The 22,095-nt window shown below is 42.0% G+C and overlaps 1 protein-coding gene across 2 annotated transcripts in view; it reads right to left on the minus strand.

Annotated features, from left to right (window-relative positions):
* AP5B1 (adaptor related protein complex 5 subunit beta 1) overlaps nucleotides 1-17,412 on the minus strand; it is a 218,477-nt gene extending 201,065 nt beyond the window's left edge. The window contains exon 1 of one of the 2 annotated variants that reach the window (XM_044061890.1): nucleotides 17,097-17,412. The gene's annotated coding sequence lies outside the window, so the exon portion shown is untranslated. Of the gene's footprint in view, nucleotides 1-17,085 lie in introns of both variants that reach the window. The other variant, XM_044061889.1, reaches the window with a different exon arrangement.
* Nucleotides 17,413-22,095: the final 4,683 nt, after the last annotated feature.

The raw sequence follows: 22,095 nt of genomic DNA on the forward strand, positions 1-22,095 counted from the left end.
TGCAGAATAACTACTGTAACACTGCACAAACATGCAAACACTTTAGACTTCTGAAAACTTGGATATCTTTGCTTAATATGAAAATACATATGCTTTGCAAAGATGCAGTTGTTTCTCTTATTTTGTTTTATGCAATTCGGACTTTATTTCAAAGATTTTCTGTAGTAATTTAAGTACTTTTATCAATAACGTACATATCTGCTTATGCGAATATCATTTAGAATATTATATAAGCCCCTTTTCATATTTTATGAATAAAAAATAGTGCTGAGCAAGATTTAATGTTTAAATCTGTTTCTGACCTGTTTTGTGAAGTTTTGCCTCTTTTGGGGATGATCCACTCCTGTACATTCCTCCAACCATAGCCAAGTATTTCTAATCATCTTAGCCAATCCATTTCAAACTTCATGCCTCTTGGATATGCCGGCTCTGACTTCAGACCCTTTAGACATCCCACTTCTGACACCATGTCACTCATTCGTCTCTAATACAAATAAGAAGGCTTGGGGATTCGTTCAGATGCTTTAGTATATACAAATACATCAGGATGGATAGCAAAATCTCTAAATATGAATGAACTAACTAACAAACAGAGCTTACATACATACATGTTCACATCTCATCTCAACAGCTAACTAAAAAATGGCAGTCAGGCTTGCATGTGCTCAGTATTTATTCTCTAGTACAAGCCCTTGGATAGCTTCTTAAAGGTATTTACACATACATATTTATCTACAGTGACCACTTCTGAAGACCCCAGCCCTGCACTGTCATGCCTTTTCTGAAGGAGTAACACATCCTTCCTTCCTTCTTTGCAGATGTATAAAACAAAAATGCCATACTGTCTAAATTAATGGATGTATTACCTCTGGGAGAAACTTCTGCACAGCTAGTAGGGAGAGAAGCATCCCTTTCATTTCTAGGGCAATGTGCAACATGAGCCTCCTGGTCACCCCACAATCATTAAACAATCTGCCTTTCATAGTGCTCTGCCATACAAGGGGCAAGTACATTCTAGCAATGTAGCTCACAGAATAACGGCTATAAACTGGTCCTACAGTCCAAGGTTTGATTTTCTCAATTTCGATTTGCAAATTGTGTGAATCAAGTCACATACAGTATTCCAGGATCACTCCTGAAAAGGGACACTTGCATCCAGTGAGCTTACTTGGTGAATAAATTTATATAAAATATAAACAAATAAATAAAATATAAGATGACCACTGTGTGTTCCAGAGTAAAAAAAAAATATCCCCATCAGAAGGTGGGATGGGACAGATAACCAGGCCTCACGTCTTATAAAACACTGGCAGCTTTAGGATTACATTCAAAGCCCCCCCCCCCTGCTTACCTGAAACTCTGCACCCCAATGATCCTCTGCAGAACTACCATACGTTACACAGCAGGAGGTGCCAACGCAACAACTGCGGCTATCAATCCTAGGGTCATAACTAGTATGATGGCAGTTGGAAGAGGCTCGAACAGCAGTAGAAGGACCATGTTCATAATGTCTCATATCTTCTTAGGGGCAAAAATGACCAAGAAATCCTGGTATCACTGGAACAGTCAAAAATGTCAATACAAGAACTGGTAAGCTCACTACAATCCCTAAGGAATGAAATGTGCAATGCAAATACTACTTATTCCTGACAAGACTATCCCTCAAATTAGCCACCAGTAGTCAATTATCTAGGTTAGGGAACACTGGGGTGCACAACAGCCTCAGGTGAGCTGCTATAACTGGCATGCACTTTAACAGCCTCTCAGACCTCAGATAAGACTAAAAGGAAAGGTGCAAAGCTGATAATCATGCACTTCTCGGCAGTGAAAGAACCTTCTCAATTGCTTAACTAGCGAGATGTGAAAGCAAAGATCTTGAAGATCCAAAATTACATTCAGTCTATTCTGAACAGACACAGAAACAGTGACTGAATGACAACTATGGGATGGGGAAGAGTCCTAAACTTTTTTTGTCATTAAAAAGAATATGTAATAATATAAAAGCTCCTGCAGCATGTGAAAGCCCTCTTATACTGCTGTACTGTGAGCCTTAACACTTCTGTTCTTGGCTGCAACTTCAAGCAGTGTGGTGCATATGCTAAGGAAAATGGTGGTGGTGGTGGTGGGGGGTGGAACAGAAAGCCAAGACACTGTGTCAAGTTACAACCACCACTGCCCACGATTCTTAGGTCACTGCAAACCAATGCAGAAGATGTGCAGAATATGAAGGAGAAGTTCTCTCCACCATTCTCCAAAAAGAGACAGTCAGAATGGGAGTCAAAACTACTGCCCTCCCTGAGAGTGGACACTGCTGCCAGAAAAAGTTGGAGGAACCACGCTGTGAGGTTCAGAGAAGGAAGGGAGTGGTGCAACTGACCCAACTGATGGGTCAAGAGGTCTGGAACTGGGTCCAGATGCCAAGGTTGCTCCAACAGATAACGGTGGAGAAATGGGAACCAAACCTGTCGAGGCCAGTAAGGGGCAATAAGGATCATGGAAGCTTTCTGAGCGATGGCTTTCTGTATTAGCTGAAATATCAGTGGGAAGGGAGGAAAGGCATACAGAAGTCCCTGGGGCCAATCGTGTACTAGAGCGTCTCTGCTGGGGTGGCCTGGTTGGGGAAAGAGGGTGAAGGAATCGTCGCACTTGCTGTTTTGGGGAGTAGTGAAAAGGTTGCAGCAAGGCCGGCCCCACTTTCGAAAAACTTTCTCCAACACTGAATTCTTCAGAGACCACTCGTGAGGCATGAGAATAGCTCTGCTCAATTTGTCTGCAATCACATTGGACTTCCCGGGAATGTGCGTTGCTAACAGAAACCGCTGAGAAGAAATCGCCCATTGCCACAGAGTGCCTCTCGACATAGGGGGTAAGATCTGGTTCCGCCTTGTTTGTTGATGTACCACACTACAGACATGTCTGTCTGAATTGCTATAGTTCCCTTGGGAAGAGAGTCTTGTAAGGCTTGCAACGCTAGAAACACTGCTCTCATCTCTAGGACATTTATGTGCAAGTGGCACTCGAAAGGTTGCCACATGCCTTGGACTGTCCTGCCCTGGTAATGCCCCCTCCACCCGATCAGGGAGGCGTCCGTTGTCACTGTAGCAACCGGAGGGGAGGGGACGAAAGGTCTCCCTAGGTGGAGCTGGGGAGATGTGATCCACCAAGAGAGATGATTCTTGCACGATTGAGTTATCCGAATAGGATGGGACATTGGAAGTCGTTGGAAAGACCATTGTGTGAAAAGCATCCATTGTAAAATTCTCATATGGAAGCGAGCTAATGGTAGAAGAGGGATGGCCGCCGCCATAATCCCTAAGACTTTCAGGATCAATCTGGCTTTGACTTTGTTGCTCTGCAAGACAAGAGAGACCTGTCTGTGTATGTCTGCTATTCTCTGCTCTGTGAGTCTGGCTGACATGTTGACTGTGTCTAGATTTGTGCCTATAAAGGTAATAACATGACAAGGCGACAAGACAGACTTTTCGTAATTTATTGAAATGCCTAGTGCCTGACATGTGTGGAAGGTATAGTCTCTGGCGAGAAGCAAAAGATGCTTGGTGGGGGCTGTAAGGAGCCAGTCGTCTAAATAAGGAAACACCTGGAATCCTTGTCGTATCAGGTGAGAGGCTACCACTGCCATGCATTTGGTAAACACTCGGGGGGCTGTAGTGAGACCAAAGGGCAGGGCTCTGAATTGGAAATGACTGGTTCCCAGCCCGAAGCAGAGGAATCTCCTGGAGCGTCGACTCATCCTGATGTGATAGTATGCATCCTGGAGATCTATTGAGCACATCCAGTTGTCCCGCCCCAAAAGGGGTAGAATGGACTGCAGCATGACCATCCGGAACTTTGTTTTCTTGACAAACTTGTTCAAGTTGCTGAGATCCAAAATGGGTCTCCAGTCCCCTGTTTTCTTTGGAACCAAAAAGAATTTGGAGTAGATTCCGGATCCTGTTTGGTCTGCTGGAACTGGTTGAATGGCTCTTTTTGTGAGCAGCTTTGAAATTTCTAATGCTGCTTGCTCCCTTTGACTGGGTGGAACGTCTGGAAGGGATTTTTTGGATTGCTTCGGAATGAAAAGGAATGGTATTCTGTAGCCTTAGGAAATGATAGACTGTACCCACTTGTCTTGAGTTAGGGATAGCCAGGCTTCTGGGTACAGCGATAATCTTCCCCCGACTGCCTCCGAAGGTGGACAGTCGGGCAACACCTCAGGGATGCTGAAAGGGCTTGTCGGAAAAGGATTCTCGACTGCCCTGATTTTGCGGGCCCCCTCTGCCTCTAGGACGGCGTCTACCATTATTGTTCCCCCCTCTGCCTCTACAGGGGAATCGACTCTGTGCGTCAGGCAAATCTCCCTGAGATTGTTTGCGGAACCACATCTTTCCCCCCTTCTGGCCTTTGGGGTAAGGCCTAGAAGGAGTAGAAAAACGGACTCCAACGGCAGAGAGAGTTTTGCCATCAGTCTCGCACCTAGTCAGGGTTTCCTTCACTTGAGGACCAAAGAGGGATGATCCATCAAAGGGGGAATTAGTGAAGGACGCCTTGAGAGGGTCCGCAAAGTTGCATAGCCGCATCCAGGCGTGCCGGTGCAAGGCTACACCTGTACCTGCCGCTCTACTTGCTCCATCCACCGCATATGAAAGGAGGCGCATGGACGAGTTAGTTATAGAATTAAGGGTTGCCAGCTGAGAGTTCATTCTATCCTGAAAACCCACAGCTGTTGGGTCCTTTAACATTTCGCTCGCTTCCTTGTGCAGATCCCTCTGAAGACGAGTGAAATGGCACAGGTAATTCAGCGATCACATGGTAAAAGTCGCTGACGAGAACATCCGCTTCCCGTACCTGTCCATCGGCCTAGACTCCTTGTTAGAAGGATGAACAGGCACCGAAGGATCAGCTAACTCCTTCTTGGTGGCCGCAGCCACCACCATAGCATCAACAGAGACGCCCTTGGTTAAAAATTCTTTGTCCTTGGGGGCAGTGATGAATTTTGATGGTCTCCTGGGGTGGGTTCCACTGAATCAGGAGCCGCCCAGGCCTTCTTTGCCACCACTTGCATAAGGGGGTCAAAGGGAGGGGACACCCAGGAGGTGGAAGGGCGAGAGCCAAACGCCTCAAGATACACTGATTCATCCTCTGAAGGGTTGAGGGCTGGCCAATTCCCCCTCTGTTTTAAGATTTCGAGGATGTCTGCAAAGGAGACATCTTCAGAGGGGGAATGAGGGGAACCTTCAGAATCCTCTAAATCAGTGTCAGAGGTGACAGACTCAGGGGAGTCAATGTGCTTCCTCTTGCACTGTCTCTTCCTAGGGGGCTCTCCTACCGGGTCAGGAGAGGCCTCGGAAGAGGAGGAGATCCTCACTGGGGAAACTTGAGGAGCTGGCTCTCTGCGGTCGGGGATGAGAGAGTGAGCAGAAATCATCGGAGGCACCGTGGAGGGAGGGGCAGAAGGAGCCGACTGTGGAGTTGAACCTGGTTCTAACACGCTCCTCATGACCTCGAAGGCACCCCTGTCAGGCAGAGCCGGAGGTCTCCGCTCCGAAAAGCTGAAAACCTCCCCCGGCACCGACAGTGATGGCTCCGAGGCCGATGTCGGAGCCGAACTCACCAGCGCCGAAGCACCGAGAGGGACAGCGGGGTCGGACAAGGGTCCGATGCCACTCGCCCCCTCGGAGCCGACGAGGGAAGTCCGGCGCCGAGATTCTTCCAAGGAAGACATCGGAGCAGACGACGGCACCGAAGACAAAGGTATCGGTTCCGACGCCACCACAGTCTCGGGTCCGAGCCGCCCCGGCTCCGAACTCAAAAGAGTCAGAGGAGGAGCATTTTGAGTAATGGGAATAGTCCTCGACTGTTGAGTCGGACTTTGAAGCATCTGGGCTAGTGCCTCGGACTTAAGAAGTCGACTCACTACTCTCTGAAGGTCATGATCCGATAGTCTGGAAGACCTAGAGGAGTGAGATCTATGGCTCCGTTCAGACAGCAAAGGTGATGCTGGAGCCGAATGAACGGAGCCGATAGATGGAGATCGGGACCTTTTCCTAGATGTCAGTTCCGACAACTTGATCGGAGCCGACTCAGTTATGTCTTCCTCGGCTCCGGCCGGAGCCGAGGAAATAGTAGGGGCATGTGTTCGAGATTCATCGGCTCCGGCCGGAGCCGATGTTCGAACAGCCTTAGGACCCCCAGAAGACGGCTCAGATACTGGAGCCGAAGGTCTGGAAGGCTTGGAGGGTTTCCCCGAGGATTGAGTCGAGGGACCCTCAGGCTTCAATAAGCCTCTTAGTATTAGTTTATTTTTCCGCTCCTGCAGGACTCTAGGGCTGAAGCCATAGCAAACAGCACATGAGTCCTGCAGGTGCAAAGGCCCCAGGCAGTATACACAAGAAGTGTGACCGTCTGTCAGAGACATCTTCTGACAGCACGAGTCACACTTCTTGAAGCCTGAGACCTTCGATTCTTTGGACATGTCAAAGGAAGAGTCCAAGTGTAACCACAAGCACACACACACACACACACACACACACACACACACACACACACACACACCGATTACACTTGTAAAAATTTAAAATTAAAATTAACTTATAAATTAAATCCCTACAAACACAGTCACTCCAACTATTAAGGAAGGGAGGGACTGGGCCTAAAGCCCATGGGAATAAAAATAGGAAATTTAGGAGGAAAAACTGGGGAAAAACTGACTATAAAGGGGAGTAAACTATTTAACTATTAAAACTATGAAGAAAACACTAACTTAAAAGGGGTCTATCTAGAGATGAAACTAAGTATTTCAACTAACCTGGCGAGCCGGTTGAAAAAGCACCTCGATCGCGTAGCGGCAAATGAGATCTGAGGAGTTACCGCCTAGCATTGTGGGATATAGGGGAGCCTCGAGCCGGTGGAACTAGCTCTCGAGCTTTTAGAGTGGCTGAGTCGAAGCCGAGGATCGGCTCCGAACCCATCCAGCAACAATGAAGGTGAGATAGACAACTTAACATTATGTCATGACTTAAAGGGACACTGCTGCAAACAACACTTACAAAAACAGGTTAGCCTGGAGCACTGCAGTACATTTAGTCAGCGCCACACTCATTGTGCATCATCTAATCATAAACCTGTAACTGAAATAAGTGTAAGTCCACAATGGTCGTAAATGTAGATGCCAGCCTACAGCACTTATGCACACACATTTAGAGGAGAAACACTATATAAAAGAGAGAGACGTCTATTCAAACTTTTGCAGATTTAAAAAGTTTAAGAAATTTTTAAAATACATGCTCAAGAGCTATATTCAGAAAATATTTGTAAGAGTTTTTTTACTTGACCTGCAGTTAGCAGAAATAACAAAGATGCTAAATAATACAAGCAGGAACACAAACGAGTGATACAACTAATAGGGTGGGGAACAACAACATGCCTGAAAGTGCAAGAAAGCTACAGTTACCAAATTAATCTGCATAAAGACCAAAGGCCCACAATAATGCAGACAGCTCAGTGACGAGTCAATTTTGTCAGGAGATACAAAAAAAAAAAAAAAAAAAAATAGAAAAGTTTCAAATACTGAACTTGCTTTTTTAATCTCTGCAATGATTCAGGTTGTAGGTGAAAGAGGTTCAAGGACCCAACCTATTGTTCTAAAACAAAGTGAGAAATATGAGAATCAATATGGAACTTAGGAAAAACAGAAAAATACCGAACTTATGGAATGGAGGTATAAGGAGGTTATCAATCTGTAGCTATTTAAAAAAAGGGGAGAGTGAAGGAGATGTAAGGAAAAATAAGTGTTGTAGTTTATGCTGGAAAAAGGAAACTGATGGAAACGTCAAAACTCTGAGACAATGGTAAAGGAAGACACTATACAGGTGATCTGAAGGACAAGGTGGCTGGAAGATGAGGAGAATCTTCCAATAAAGTGTGTCAAGTAGAAGGGAAAGGTACACTGAACAACGTACACAGGGAAGCACAAAGAAGGACTGGCAGTAGTAAAGGAGGAAAAAGAGACTAGAGAGGAGGATAAGAAAAGAAACACACAGCAAAGGTCGGGGTACTTCTTTCGCACAAAAGCATGTCACCAGTGGAATTCCAGGAGACTTTGTCCTGGCGCCGTTAATCCTCAGCATCTACTTTTCTGATGTTAAAGCAGATGTTGATGGACTATGGCTCATTAACGTTACACATGTGCAAAATAGGTGCTTTCATGCACTCCCATAAAGACATTCTTCAAAAAGGGCCAGCTTGGACTAACACCTGTTTTAATGACCACATGCTTAAGCTTAATGGTAAAAAATTACTGTGGTTTTATTCAGCTAGCAAGAATTCCCCACTTCATACCATACCAAAGCCCGCTCCTTAAAATCAACTCTGCCAATCAATAACAAATTATCTTCTAACCATCATGTACCAGTCATACTCAGAAAAGTTCTCTTTATCATAATTAATTTCCAAATGCACATTTTCCAAGACAAATGGCACACTTGGCATAATCATTAAGGTCTTTGCTTCCCATGCACAAGGTACAGGGTACACTCCTAACCACCAGCCAATGCCTGTGTGGAGTTTGCATGTTCTTCCAATTTTTCTGTAGGGTTCTTCCTGCCTCCCAAAAAATGTTGGATATTTCCATCTGAAACTCACCCAAGAAATTAATGGTGTCATGGTCTAACACAGAAGACACGGATAACTGCAAAAGTGATGTCATTCATGTCTGGTTTCCTCATCTCCAGCACTGTTCCAATGGCTATCTTTTTCTTACCAGTTTCTTCTGCAACGCATCTTCACATTAGCTGTCATTTCAGTATTTTTATCTTACACACACCTCTTTCAAGTCATTCATTTAACTAGACAAGTAATTTCACAGATTTTGCACAAATCTACAACTGTTAACAATGCCAGGTCCATTTCTCTTGAAAGTTTACATCTGCTTTCACCATTTATTATACCATAAACTTATCCCTCTCTCTCTCTTATTAACGAGTCATGAACCTCAACAAATTCACAGCCTTTGACTCTACTCTTTAGCTCAGTAACATAAGCATCTATCATCTCTGCAAGACCCTGTGCTCCTTTATCATACAAACTTCTGATAAATGGCAAGTCATTTGGAAGCTCACAAAAATTCCTGAAGTTCTAAGGGCTGCTATTTTTGTCCTTTTCAAGAAAAGAAAGAGGTGTCTTGAAGGCTCCTTCCTCAGTGACATGCAGGAATGTATCAACTGTACTTTTTCAGGCTTCTCAACTAATCCATTTGGAGTGATAAATATTTGGAATTTGTGAATTCAAACTTCCATTTTTCTGCTAAATTTCTTTACCACAACAGCCTGTGCCAAGACCTGATGACTATGGCATAAGCAACCTGAGGCTATTAGCACACAGGCAGGGAAGATGGGCATGTCTATCCAGAGGAAAGGTGCATGTTGGGTATAGAGCTGGTGAGTCCTGGCAAAGGCTGAACCTCAAAGTGAGAAGACCACCAGACTGGGGCAAGGGGAAGATTGCTGAATGGCCACTGTGTTAATGAATGTTCCCAGTGCTGTGTTTTTCTATCTTCTTAGGAGATCCCCTACTCCCAAGGGGTCACTAAACTTGTACCATAATATTGACTTTGAAGCTCAGCTAGTGCTAGGTGTTACCAGGAACAGCATAGCAGGACAAAATGGAGGATCTGGGAATAGTGCAAACATGATACCCAAGGGGAACAGCGAGAGGGCTATGTGGGCTGGGGAATCTAAAATTTCCAAGCAGCAACAGAATTCCTGTTAGAGCTGCATCATTTTTTGACTGCGAATTACATTTACATACTTCTAAGCATGTGTGTTCATGAAAGCATAAACATTTCCTCACTTGCAGCTATATTTCTTCATTTCTGGCAAGTACTCCATTTTGACAAAACACATTATCTGAAGAGTGAGTAAATAAGAAAGGTGAACTAAAGATATGGTCTAGCCTCAATTGAGAACTATGTACCAAGCTGCATGCAAGTCACTACATCTTCTTCATCAGCTTTAAAGTTATACATCCCATTTAACATCCTGCTCCAGATTACATACCTTGTGTACCCTTGATTATACTGATGACCTGCCTGCATAGTTTTCCTCTCAAGGAGGATCTTCAAATTTCTCCTCCTCTTACTTGAAACAGCTTCAAAAAGGGAATTCAAAACATTTAAAAGAACCAAAGAAATGACTAGTATTACCCAAGATGTAAGAGAGTTCATGAATAATATACAGTTACCTCAAACGTAAAACAAGAGCTCACAGGCCTGACTAATGGCGACATCACCTCATAAAATATCTTGATTACAGTGCAAAGAGCTTTTCTGAACTTGCAACCTAGTGAGACAATTCTACTGTGAAACAGTGTTTCAAATGTTAGAAAAGTCATCAAAGTAAATTTCCCAATGGAAAGCTAAAGGCTTAAAAAGAACACGATCTTCTAACTTCAGGTACTGAGACCTCAGATTTTATATCAGCTAAGATGTCCTGATTTCTTTTTTTTTTTTTCAGATTAAACAACTTCTGCGACAATAATACAGCAAACAACGTATGTGAAAGCTTTATAGCCAGCCTCAAAATTGAAGTCCTTTATTTTCCAAATGCAGATTCCAAACCCATGTTCTTGCATCCCAAAAGTGGACTAATGCTACAAAAATACAGCATAACGTATTCATTGTATAAATTCTTTTCCTGCCATAATACCATTAACCATGGCAAAAATATGGCAAAAGTTTAATCTTTACAACTTGAAAGGATATACACAGCCATCTCAGGAGATCAGCATGACCAATACTATTTTAAATACCTTTATTAGTTTACTACTTAAGACATAAACAAATATACATTAAGAGAAATGCAAACAAACCACATTGGCATTTCCTTTTATTTGCATACATTATACATTATATACAGATTTTCTTTCTTTTTGACAACTGTTGCTCAGTCCAGCATTACACAAACTGCTCTATCCCTGCATTCCCTTAAACCTCATTCCTCCTGAATATTATTTTTTCTTCTTGCTCTGGCCTGTGCCCTCCTCAATGCCATAGAATCAGAAACAAGCTCGACCACATACATGCTTTTATTTCCCAGCACAACCCAGACATTCTAGCAGTCAAAGAATGCTGGTTCAAACAAGACTCTCCCAACTTCCAACACTTTCTAACCTACAAGTATGTCAATGATGCCAGACCAAGTGCATGACCTAGTGAAGGCTCTCTAATTATCTACAAAAATACCCTAAAATCAAAAGTCACTGCTCAAGTTAACTTCTCCTTAGACTACAGTCCTAACTGGAACCTCCTAAAATGTTCAGCTCACAAAGCCAAACCATTATGATCACTACGGCCTACATACTACCCCCTTCTTCCCTAAACCATTTAAAATCTCTCATGATAAACATCCTTAACAGCTGTCCTAAAAATAGCATAATCATTCTAGGTGTTCAGTTTTAATTATCTTGGTCCCCTTACATCTGAAATGTGTACTTTCCTATCAGACCTGCGATTCCCTCAACTCATAAAAAAAACAAGAAAATCTAACCTCAGATTTTCCAAACTCATCCTAATTACTGCAAACATACCAAACTTTCTCTCTCTCTCCAGCATAAACATTCTGCCAACATCAATAAACAACCACTGCCCAATAACCTTCAAAACTGCCACCAATTTTAAAAGCCTTCAGAAACCTGAGAAACACTAACACTGACAAACCCCGAACCTTTCTCACAGTCCACAGCTGGAACCATATACTCTTCTTACATGATCCTAATATAGCAGCTGTAAGCCTAACCAACTTTCTACTCCAGCTGCAATACAAATTCTTCTCACTTATCCACAGGATTTACAAACCCACAAAAATGAATGGCTATCCACTGAACCCAAGCACCTTTTAACTCTTTAAGGGATTAAGCAAGGCAAAACTGGAAACAAATCCCAGCAACTTACAACCTCATCTCCTTTATAGCAAACTACTCCAAAATATACTTCTCATTTCCTTCCAATATCCATCCTCCCAATTCTTGGCATACTTCTAAAAAGGATGGTCTACAACCAACTCTCTGCTTATATCCAGAAGTACTACGTGCTGTCCTCCAAGCAGCATGATTTCTGGCCTGAACCTTCGTACTATGACAGCACTTTGGTCCCCAACTGATGAGATATTGCAAAACTCTCATAGTGTCCTCCTTACAGGTGCCCCATTTACGGAGCTGACAAAGGCATTTGACCTCAGTGATGACTATTTTCTCCAAAACAAACTAACTGAAACTAGTATCAGTCAAGATGCTACTCCTTCGTTTAACAACTTTCTCGATGACATACATGACATGAAATAAGATCCTCTCAGTCAGAATCTGTACCTATTATCAAATGTGTATCACAAAGATCCATTCTTGATTCCCACATTTCCATATTCATTAATAAATTTCCTTGTACCCTCAACCATCTACCACTTATCCTCTAGGCTGATGACATGGTCATTTACTGATCAGGTCACTCTCAAAACAATACCAAACAACTAAAAAAGGCAAGAAACTATACCAAAATAAAAAAAGCCTTTATTAATTCCAGATCCTCGGCTGATACACAGCCTTCAAGGAGTACCCTGAAGGCTTTGTATTAGCCGAGGCACTAGAGTTAATAAATACTTTTTTTTATTTTGGTACAGGTTCTTGCCTTTTTTAGTAGTTTGGTATTCTGTTTTTGTGGTTCTTTGCACTCTCAAAACAATATTCAATGCCAACTCCAGTTGCACTTACATGAGCTCCACCAATGGCTTATAAACTACTTCTCAACCCCACCAAGACCAAAACTATGTTTTTTGGAACTCCACAGAAAATTCACAAAGCACCTGACTCTTGAACCATCTCTGAATTTCACAAACATTCCATAGAGACAACCTACACCTTCAGATACCTATGATTACAACTTAAATTTCCATTTCCACGTAAAAAAGTGAGAGCCAAAATAAACCCCCTCCTTTTCTGGGCCAAAACTATCTACCCTTATCTATCCCATCCAGCTAGTGAAGCCATTGGCAAAAGGAGTACTCCTATCTCAACTACAACATGCGCTTCCAATCTTTACTTATGCCTCCAAGAAAAACAATGTCACGCTCCAAACTATCCCTAACAACATCTGTCAATGCATAGGAAACTCGCCTCTCTGTGAGCATCACTGTTTCACCCTAGAAAAAGCCAAACTGCTATGCATAAAACAAAGATCTAACCTGCTGTTAGGATCCCAACTCTAAAACTGACTATATTTACTCCCTTTGCAGCTAGACTTCTTGAAAAAACCCTCTTCATACAACCTGATACACTCCTCCCAATCCACACCAACTCTCATTAGCTCCTAGAACCAAACTCCACAGCATTGCGCATGCTTTCTCTGGCACCTACTCTCTGGTAAGCTCTCCTCATCTAACTAAAGGAAAACAACACTTATTCCAAATTCAGAATGCAACTCAAAAAGTGCTTCATCCAAGCCAAATATTCCTACTTCAACATAGGTCATATCACCTAACACACTATCCCCATCTCCTTTTCAAGTCTCTTCTCCTATCTCAAGATTTACTGAAGACAGACCCACTTTAGAAATTAATGTATATATTGTACATTGCAATCTGCTTGACTGCACATCACAGTGTGCTTGTCAACTAAAATGTATATATACATATTTTTTTCTATGTAACTAGTCTGTGCAAAAATGGGAAAAAGGGATTGTGGACAGACAGTCTAAAATATTCTGTTACTGCTTATGCTTTTGTATCTTTTTTTGTTTACTGCTTGTGCGTTTGTATCTTTTTGTTTGTGAAACGTTTTACTCCACCCAGTTATATCTAGTACTCAGCTTCCACAATCCCAGCCACCCCCTTTAATTATTATGAAACAAGATCTCTCAGCCCTCACAAATGCTAAGAACATCTCATCCACAGACCCTGACAATATACCAGGTTGCCTCATTATCAGTGCCAAATCCAAATATGGCCTATCTGAACCCCCTACTTAATCTCTATAATCTAAGATTATCCACAGATTATATTCCAGAAGCCTGGAAAACATCTATTATAATGCATTACAAAAGGATGACCCAAGCACGGGCTCTGGGAACTATAGACCAATAAATCTTAATAGCTTCATATGTAAAGCTATGGAGCATACTATTGCAAACCTCATTAAACTAGACTTTGAACATCTTTTAATCCTTGACCCTTACCAATGCAGCTTTGTCAAAAGAAGACCATGCCTCTAAAACTCCATTAATTTCTTTGAAAAACTAACCAAAGCAGTGGACAGCCATTATGCAATACCTACAGCATATCTAGACCTGGCTAAAGCTTTTGACACTAATCCCCACGAAGGAATTTTTGACAGACTTGTAAATTTGAATATAAATCCTAATGCTGTGCGGTGAATAACTAATTGGTTTTCTGACAGACCTATGCCATTAAAGTGACATCTATTTCTCAGACCTTCAGGACAACACTCCTTGCCTATGGCTATTAAAGTTAGCAAATGACTGTAAATTGGGTGTTGTTATTCAATCTTCCACAGACTCATAATTGCTCCATCATAGGTTAGACCACATTAACTGCTGCAAGAACAATGGTCTCAAATTACATGTAAAAAATGTAACATAGTTCATTCTGGTATACAAAACAATTTGACATACCATACAGTTGACACACTCCTCTAAGACACTGTTATAACAGATCTAGACATTCTCATCGATAATTCATTTTGCCATCATGTCTCAAAAGTAGTTTAGAACTCATATCTGTCTCAGCTACTTTCTAAAGCCATCTCCACTAGATCCAAAATTCTCTTCATTCCCTTTTACTTGCATCTCATCAGACCTATTAATGAATATTATGTCCTTTTTGGCATGCATTTGTCTAAACATATCACTCAACTTGAGAGGTCTTAGAGATTCATAAATAAAATGGTCAGTGGCCTTAAAAATCTTAGTTATCAGGAAAGACTAGCATTCCTCTTTCTGCATTCGGTGTCCTACATACTCTTCTAAGGAGATATGTGTCTAGCCTTTCAACTCATGAAAGACTCAACCCTTTTTCACATCTGACTGATTCAGAGAACAAGTGGTACCTCAAATTCATGGTTAAAGAAATTAAACCTTCATCCATCCACCCATAACCCCTTTTTCCCCATTTTTGCACATGGGTCAGGCTGTCACTTCCAACAGTAACAAGGTTTACACCACCAGGTGGCTAGCCCTGCCATGCTAGTTCTTCCACACCACACACTTGCATGCACAGTCCCATCTATGGCCAATTTAGAACGTCCAATCCACCTACTCCGGGTTTTTTGGAATGTGGGAAGAAACTGGAGCTCCCAGAGGAAACCCACTCGAAAACAGACTCCACTCACATTTTTTTTCTTTTTTTTAGTATTAGTAAAAGAAACTAAATCTTCATCAGCAGATAAATAAGACACTCCACTCTGGTGTGACAGACTCATATCCCAATATATCCTTCACCTCTGGAATAAACTTCCACTACATGTCAAGCAAAGTAGCACTCTTGTCACTTTCCACATAAACCTAGATAATTGGATAGACAGACTAAAATTCTTCCTTTATCTGTCTTGTCTCTTAGAGGCTAGAGAAACTTTTTAATAGGGGGCTTTGGCTAGACTTGTAGAGGCCTGCAGGATGATTGCCTAGTGTTCATCAATTTTACAAACTAAATTATTCATAAAGTAAAAATGTTTTGGAAAAAAGAAAAACATTCATTTTTGACTGCAGAATGTAATAAAATGAATAGTGTTTCAGACCATCCTCCTAAATCTTTTTTCAGTATTTTCCAAGATTAAATTTTACACTCAATATTTTTATACCCAACTACTTAACAAAATATGTATTATTTTTCGGTCTTTGTTTATGTAATGATGGAGTCAAATACATTAAAAGCAGATTTCTCACTGGTGACTGAGATGGGTAAAGAAGATAAGACTATATTCTAACATTTTTTACATAAACAAAGCAAAAAAGTTTTATTAAAAATACTTTGATATTAAAGGAAGAACTGGAAGTTTTAAAAGTCTGCAAAAACATTAGCTAACAATGTTAATATAATACAAGATTTAAAAAAGTTAACATTTTAAGGTCCCTAGCTTCATGGAACATTCACTGGTGGTTCTGCACTACAAAAAAATATAATCAATAGCCATTATAAAAGCGGTACTATTAAACGGATCCCTTGTGAATGTATCAGGTATTGAGAAAGTTGAAATATTTACTACATTAGGAAATTATCACTACCATACACTCGATCAAATAAATCTACAATTATTGATGAGTCATCTAGTTAAAGGAGTCTTCAGCTGCAGCAGGAGGGCTCTGAATTTAGTTGGGAAACAGTCTGGAAATGTGCTTATAAACTTGTCCTATTTTCCAAGGCTTCTCCTCCTCATCTCCTCAAAGGAAAGATGCCCCACAGCTCTCTACATGTATGTCCCTTCCATCTGCAGCTGCTAACACTGTGTTGTGCTTTTTACACTGACCCCCACTGCACCCCTGCAGTGCTATCAATGAAATCAAAGCTCTAAAGCATTCTGCAATTCATCAAATGTTCTGCTTGGCTTTAGTGTAGGGTTACTTACTATCTAAAAATCAGCATTCAGGATGGCAGGTATTCTTTGTTTTACTCAAGTAGCAGACAGTGACTACCAAGTACACACGTCAGGCTACTGTATCAGCTGATTACTCTGTGGTTTTGATCTACAGCTATAAAATGATCAAAGCTCTTCTTTAGAAAGCATAATCCTCGCCACAGCTTATACCTTCAAAATGTCAATCATATTTGTAAATGTTTGCGTACACAGAGAGAAAACCAATAGCAGAACATTTTTTTATGTTTAACATTAAAGCGTATATGAACTTCATAAACTTAACACCAAACCATTCCACTATTATGCACTTCCTGAGTCAAATGTGCTGGAGTTTGTGCTTACAATGACATAATCTAGTTAAAAATGTTACAAGAAAATAAGGTTAACTTTCTCAATTTCAGTAACATGAGAATGTAGCCCAAACCCAATTGCAAAAATAAATCTCCCAACACTCACATCGCTCACACCTTTCTGCCGAGAATGTTTTTGTCCAAGAACAGTTGAACACAACGTGCGAAATTCACGTGAGTTTGACGTCTTCACCAACGGAAGTTGAGAAAAAAAAAAGACAATATGAAATGATGTTACGCAACACTACGCGTATATTCAGTAATGGCTTGGAAATTCAGGGCTATAGGAAGATGAATTAGTTTTTTAATTTGGCTTGGTTTTCTGTAGTCGTAATTGTGTATAAATTGTAGAAAATTTTAACCTTACTTAACAGTGTAATTAATGTTATAATGTAGATTGAAGTCATTCTCTCAGGCGGTGAAAACGCTCTAAATCCAAGTCTAACCGTGAAGTTACGGACTGTGCATGTAAATACACACTAGGATCGTACATCCGTGGGGAGGAATTTTTAGTTACTTCCTCAAGGATAGTGTGCGATCACACAGTTTTACTTATTCATTTGTGCTTGGAAGCCATGACGCTAAAAAAAACACTTCCAAACTCAACACGCAAAAGACATGTTATACTCCTTGACTGTCCAGATTTTAGAAGAATGTCTAGATTTTTGCCACTTATTTTGGTTCCTTCCTCATAAAATGCGTATTGGCTAATCACCGAGGATTGAAGCCATTAATGACATACGTTTGAGTTTCAGACTTCATTTCATAGGTTCATACTAGGCTATCTGCCCTAGGGCATTTATAAGCCTAGCCAGAGTGTGTTTGGCTTTCGCCACCCATTTTAAATGAATTTTGCTATGCCCTTTTTCGAGGTTAGTATACTGTGCCTCTGTCTAACAGTGACACAGAAGTGATACCCGGGGTAAACCTACGATCTCCCATCCACTCATCAAGATTCCTCTTGAAGAGAGTCAATGAAGGACTCTGCCTAACCTGGACTGGGATTTTATTCCAGAGTGAAGGGAGCCTCTGGGTTATGAATCTGTCCCTCCAGCATGTCCTATTTATTTCAGTGCTGAGGTTCAAGTCTCTAGAGGGCGTAGCTCGATGGGATTTGGATTTTCTGAGGTGCAGCATGTCCATTAATTCCGGGTTGGACATGGCTTTATACGTCAGGCACAGATCGCCTCTGAGCAGGCGGTATGCCACTGAGTAGAGATGGAGTTTCTTTAACCAGGCAGTGTATGGCATCTGAGCCCTTTGATCCTCTTGGTGAGGTACTTTTGGGGTCTTTCCAGTTGCTGCAGGTGTCTGGTAAGGTACATCCCAAAAGAGGCATTGTACTCAATTATGGGCCTGATGAGGGATGAGTAAAGAGGCACGATGACCTCCCCTGATCTAGATGTGAATCCCTTCATGATTAGGTGGGCTATATAAAATGTTTTTCTAACCACTTTGGCCACGTGGTTTTCAAGTGAGTGATTGCTATCAACTTGGGTCCCCAGGTCCCTAATTACTTCTTCCGTACTTAGTGGATTACCACCTATGTGGTAATTTGTGGGCACTTTGTTTTTGCCAAAGGGGATGACTATACACTTTTTTGCGTTTAGCTTGAGGCCATGGCTCTGACACCAGTTGTCTGTTTCTATGAGGCCCTTTTGGAGGATGCTTGTGTCGGCTGGAGAGTCCATTATGGCGCCTAGTTTGCAGTCATCTGCGAACTTGGTCAGCCACAGTCCTTCCATGTTGGCCTGTATTTCCGAGAAATATATACCGAACAAGAGAGGTCCCAGGACTGAGCCTTGTGGGACACCACTTGTAACTGGTTTGGAGTCTGACATGGCTCCAGCAATTCTAACCATGTGGGTTCTGTCCTTGAGCCAGTTTGCAACCCATCTAGTGACATAGGGGTTTATATTTAAGCTGGTGAGCTTATCTATAATGCCCGAGTGGGGTATTGTATCGAAGGTTTTTGCGAGGTCCAAGTAAGCTGTGTGGACCACATTCCCCTCATCAATGGCCTTGGTGACTGTTTCAAAGAAATCAACCAGGTTTAAGAGGCAGGATCTGCCCTTAACAAAGCCGAACTGGGTAGGATCCAGTGTCTGTAGGTTCTCAATATCTTTATTTATGAGGTCCATGATGATCCTTTCCATAGCTTTGCAGACCAAGCTAGTCAGGCTTATGGGGCGATAGTTTCCAGGATCCGTTGAGGCACCACCTTTGTGGAGAGGGACACTGTTGCTGTACGCCACTCTTTGGGTACATCCTGTAGTAAGGCTGAGATTGAACAGTAGTTTTATGTTTGGGTTTAGCTCTTCTTGGAGTTCATGTAGGATGCAGCCCGGGACACCGTCTGGTCCCATTGATGCTGTTTTTTGCTTTGGAGAGGGCGGCTCTTACCTGAGCATCTGAGATGTCAGGGAGGCAGCACTCTGCTGGGATAGATATTTGCCCTTTTGGTGGGGAGGAGGGGGGGGAGAAGTTTGTGCTGAACCTGTCAGCTAGGATGTTGGCAATGTCTGTGGGTTCGGTGTATTTTTTGTCATTTTGGACTAATTCTGAGCATATCTGGGAATTCCCACCCAGGTTCCTAACATAACTAAAGAAAGCCTTGTGATTATCCTTAGTGTCCTGTGCAATTTTTCTCTTGAAGCTGGCCTTAGACGATTTTATGAGTGCCCGTAGTTTTTTGCTAATACTGATCAGAGATGCCTTCCCTTTTTGGGATTTTGCTCTACCATGTAGTAGTTTCCTCCTTCTATTGTATAGTTTGTTTATGGCTGGGGTCCACCAGACAGGACACCTGCCTTTGGAGGATTGGGTCTTGGTTTTATTTGGGATTGCATGATCCATGCATTCCTGAAGGTGTTCATAGAATGCGTTTATAAAGGATTCTGCGGTCTGGGACGTATTTTCCACAGGCCCAGGGGCTTTGAAGGATTCCACCTCGGTTTTGAGGAGTGTGAAATTTGCTTTAGAGAAGTTTTTCACTGTGGTTTTCTGGGCAAGGGGTGGGGTCAGGATGTGAATATCCAGTGAGATTAGTTTATGGTCTGATCTTACCAGTGAGGGATACACTTCTGGTCTGGAGCATAGAGCCCCCATGTTGGTGATGATCAGGTCCAGTATGTTTTCCCCTCTTGTGGGAGTGGTAACAAGTTGTTCCATAGCATTTGAGTTAATAGATTCTGGGAACCTTTGGGCTAGGGTGTTGGAGCTAGAGTAATGCTCCCAGTCTATGTTTGGGTAGTTGAAGTCGCCCAATATAATGGTGTTTGGAGAGACCTTCATATTTTCAAGTGTTCTCAGGAAGGCCGAGTGGGGTTCCTGGGTTTGGGAGGGTGGTCTGTAGCAGGCTATAAACTGGAAGGCAGGTTTACCCACTGTTAGTTGCACATGGATAGTCTCTGATGCTTCGTGCTGTGCCACCACCCTGGAGGTGTGGGTATCTTTGACGAATATTGATACTCCCCCTCCTTTTGTGGTTCGGTCCAAGTTTTGGCGACAAAAAGCATGGTATGAGGTATAACCTGATAGTGCTGGGGTGCTCTCGGGAGCCTTAAACCAGGTTTCTGTTACTGCACAGATATCGATGTTCTTCATGCTTTCCTTCAGGTAATGCACATCAGCAGAAATCCTGTTATTCTAGCAGCTTTCTATTTTTATAAAAGCAATATTCAATATCTGACCCTATTTTGGGGCTTTTGTAAAGATTGAGAGGTTTGATACATAATGGTCTTGAACATACAGAAATGTTTTACAAGCAGGCTGTGTTAGCACTGTAACTAAATATGCAACTGTAACTTAAAAATACGACGACAAATAACTGTCCATGTTTAAATTTTAAGAGAAGTTACATAACTGGTTCATAACGCAGCATACATAGAAAATATTCAGTGTATAGAGAGAGCCTGTATTAGTTTCAGACACACACAATCTAAGATATTAATCGCCCTGCCATTGCTACCCCTCCTCCTATGCAACAGTTCAGTTTATGCTACAAAACTTTAGGAGCAGTATACACATACTGAACTGTAGTTAACACTATTTTTACATTATTGTAGGCCAGTGTACCTTGCCAAGTTGAAGAGACATTCACAGTGACTGGAATGTATTTACAATGATGTTGGGCGCAAACCCACTTGCTTTACAGTGATGGGATCGCTAGGTGAAATGTAGACCAAAAGGCTCCATGACTCCCCATGCCTACTGCTCCAAATCCTAGCACACATACCCCAGTGTTGTCCCGTTTCCCCACACCATAACAATTTCTTTTTCATTTTCTCACGTTGCCTTGTACTTCAGCTTTCTAGATACTCTGATGTACATTTTAGAGCTTTTTTTTAACAAACCTTTTATCCAATGATGGCTTGAACAAAAATCATGAATAAGGAAAGAAATTCAGTGTTACTGTTCAACTTTACTTTTCCTTGCATCCTTTCAACACACCCCGACTGGTCAAGACTACACAGTAATTGTGCAAGAAATAACTGAACCACGGAGGGGGTCTTGGGGCTCCCAAGTCCCCTGAAGCTATGGTGTTATGGATACTCTAAGGTGCATTTTAGAGCAGTTTCCCATTCTTTTGATCCAGTGATGACCTGAACAAACTCACAAGTATGGAAAGAAATTCAGCCTTATTTTGTTCTTCCAAGGCTTTAACTTCAAAGCCAACAAAATAGTAGCTCACAATAAACTGGCAAGACAAATCTTTGGAAGGATACATATAGTCTCTCTGTGGATACTGCATGTTTCCTTACACTCCCCTCCCCTGAAAAAAAACAGTACTTCCCTGCAACCCTCCCATGTTACACTGGGAAGAAAGTGAAGGCACATGTGGACACAGTCATATAGTTCAGTTCCTGCATATTATATACACAATTAAACACATGCATATCTATATAGTACAGTTGTGTAAAATCTTACCATAACAGTAGATGCCCTTGCCTTTACTGCTGCAGTATTCTTGACTATATGGGATTCCCTGCTGCAGAAGCCCAACATCTGGCCAGTCTTCCAAAGACATGAATTTAAAATGTATGCCGAATGTCACCATAACCACCCTACGCAACGTTCAGTATAAAGGTGATGTTCAGGCTTACCAAAAACAGAA

This window comes from Protopterus annectens, chromosome 2.part0 (assembly GCF_019279795.1).
Source record: "Protopterus annectens isolate FY-2018-M chromosome 2.part0, PAN1.0, whole genome shotgun sequence".
Lineage (NCBI taxonomy): Eukaryota > Metazoa > Chordata > Ceratodontiformes > Protopteridae > Protopterus > Protopterus annectens.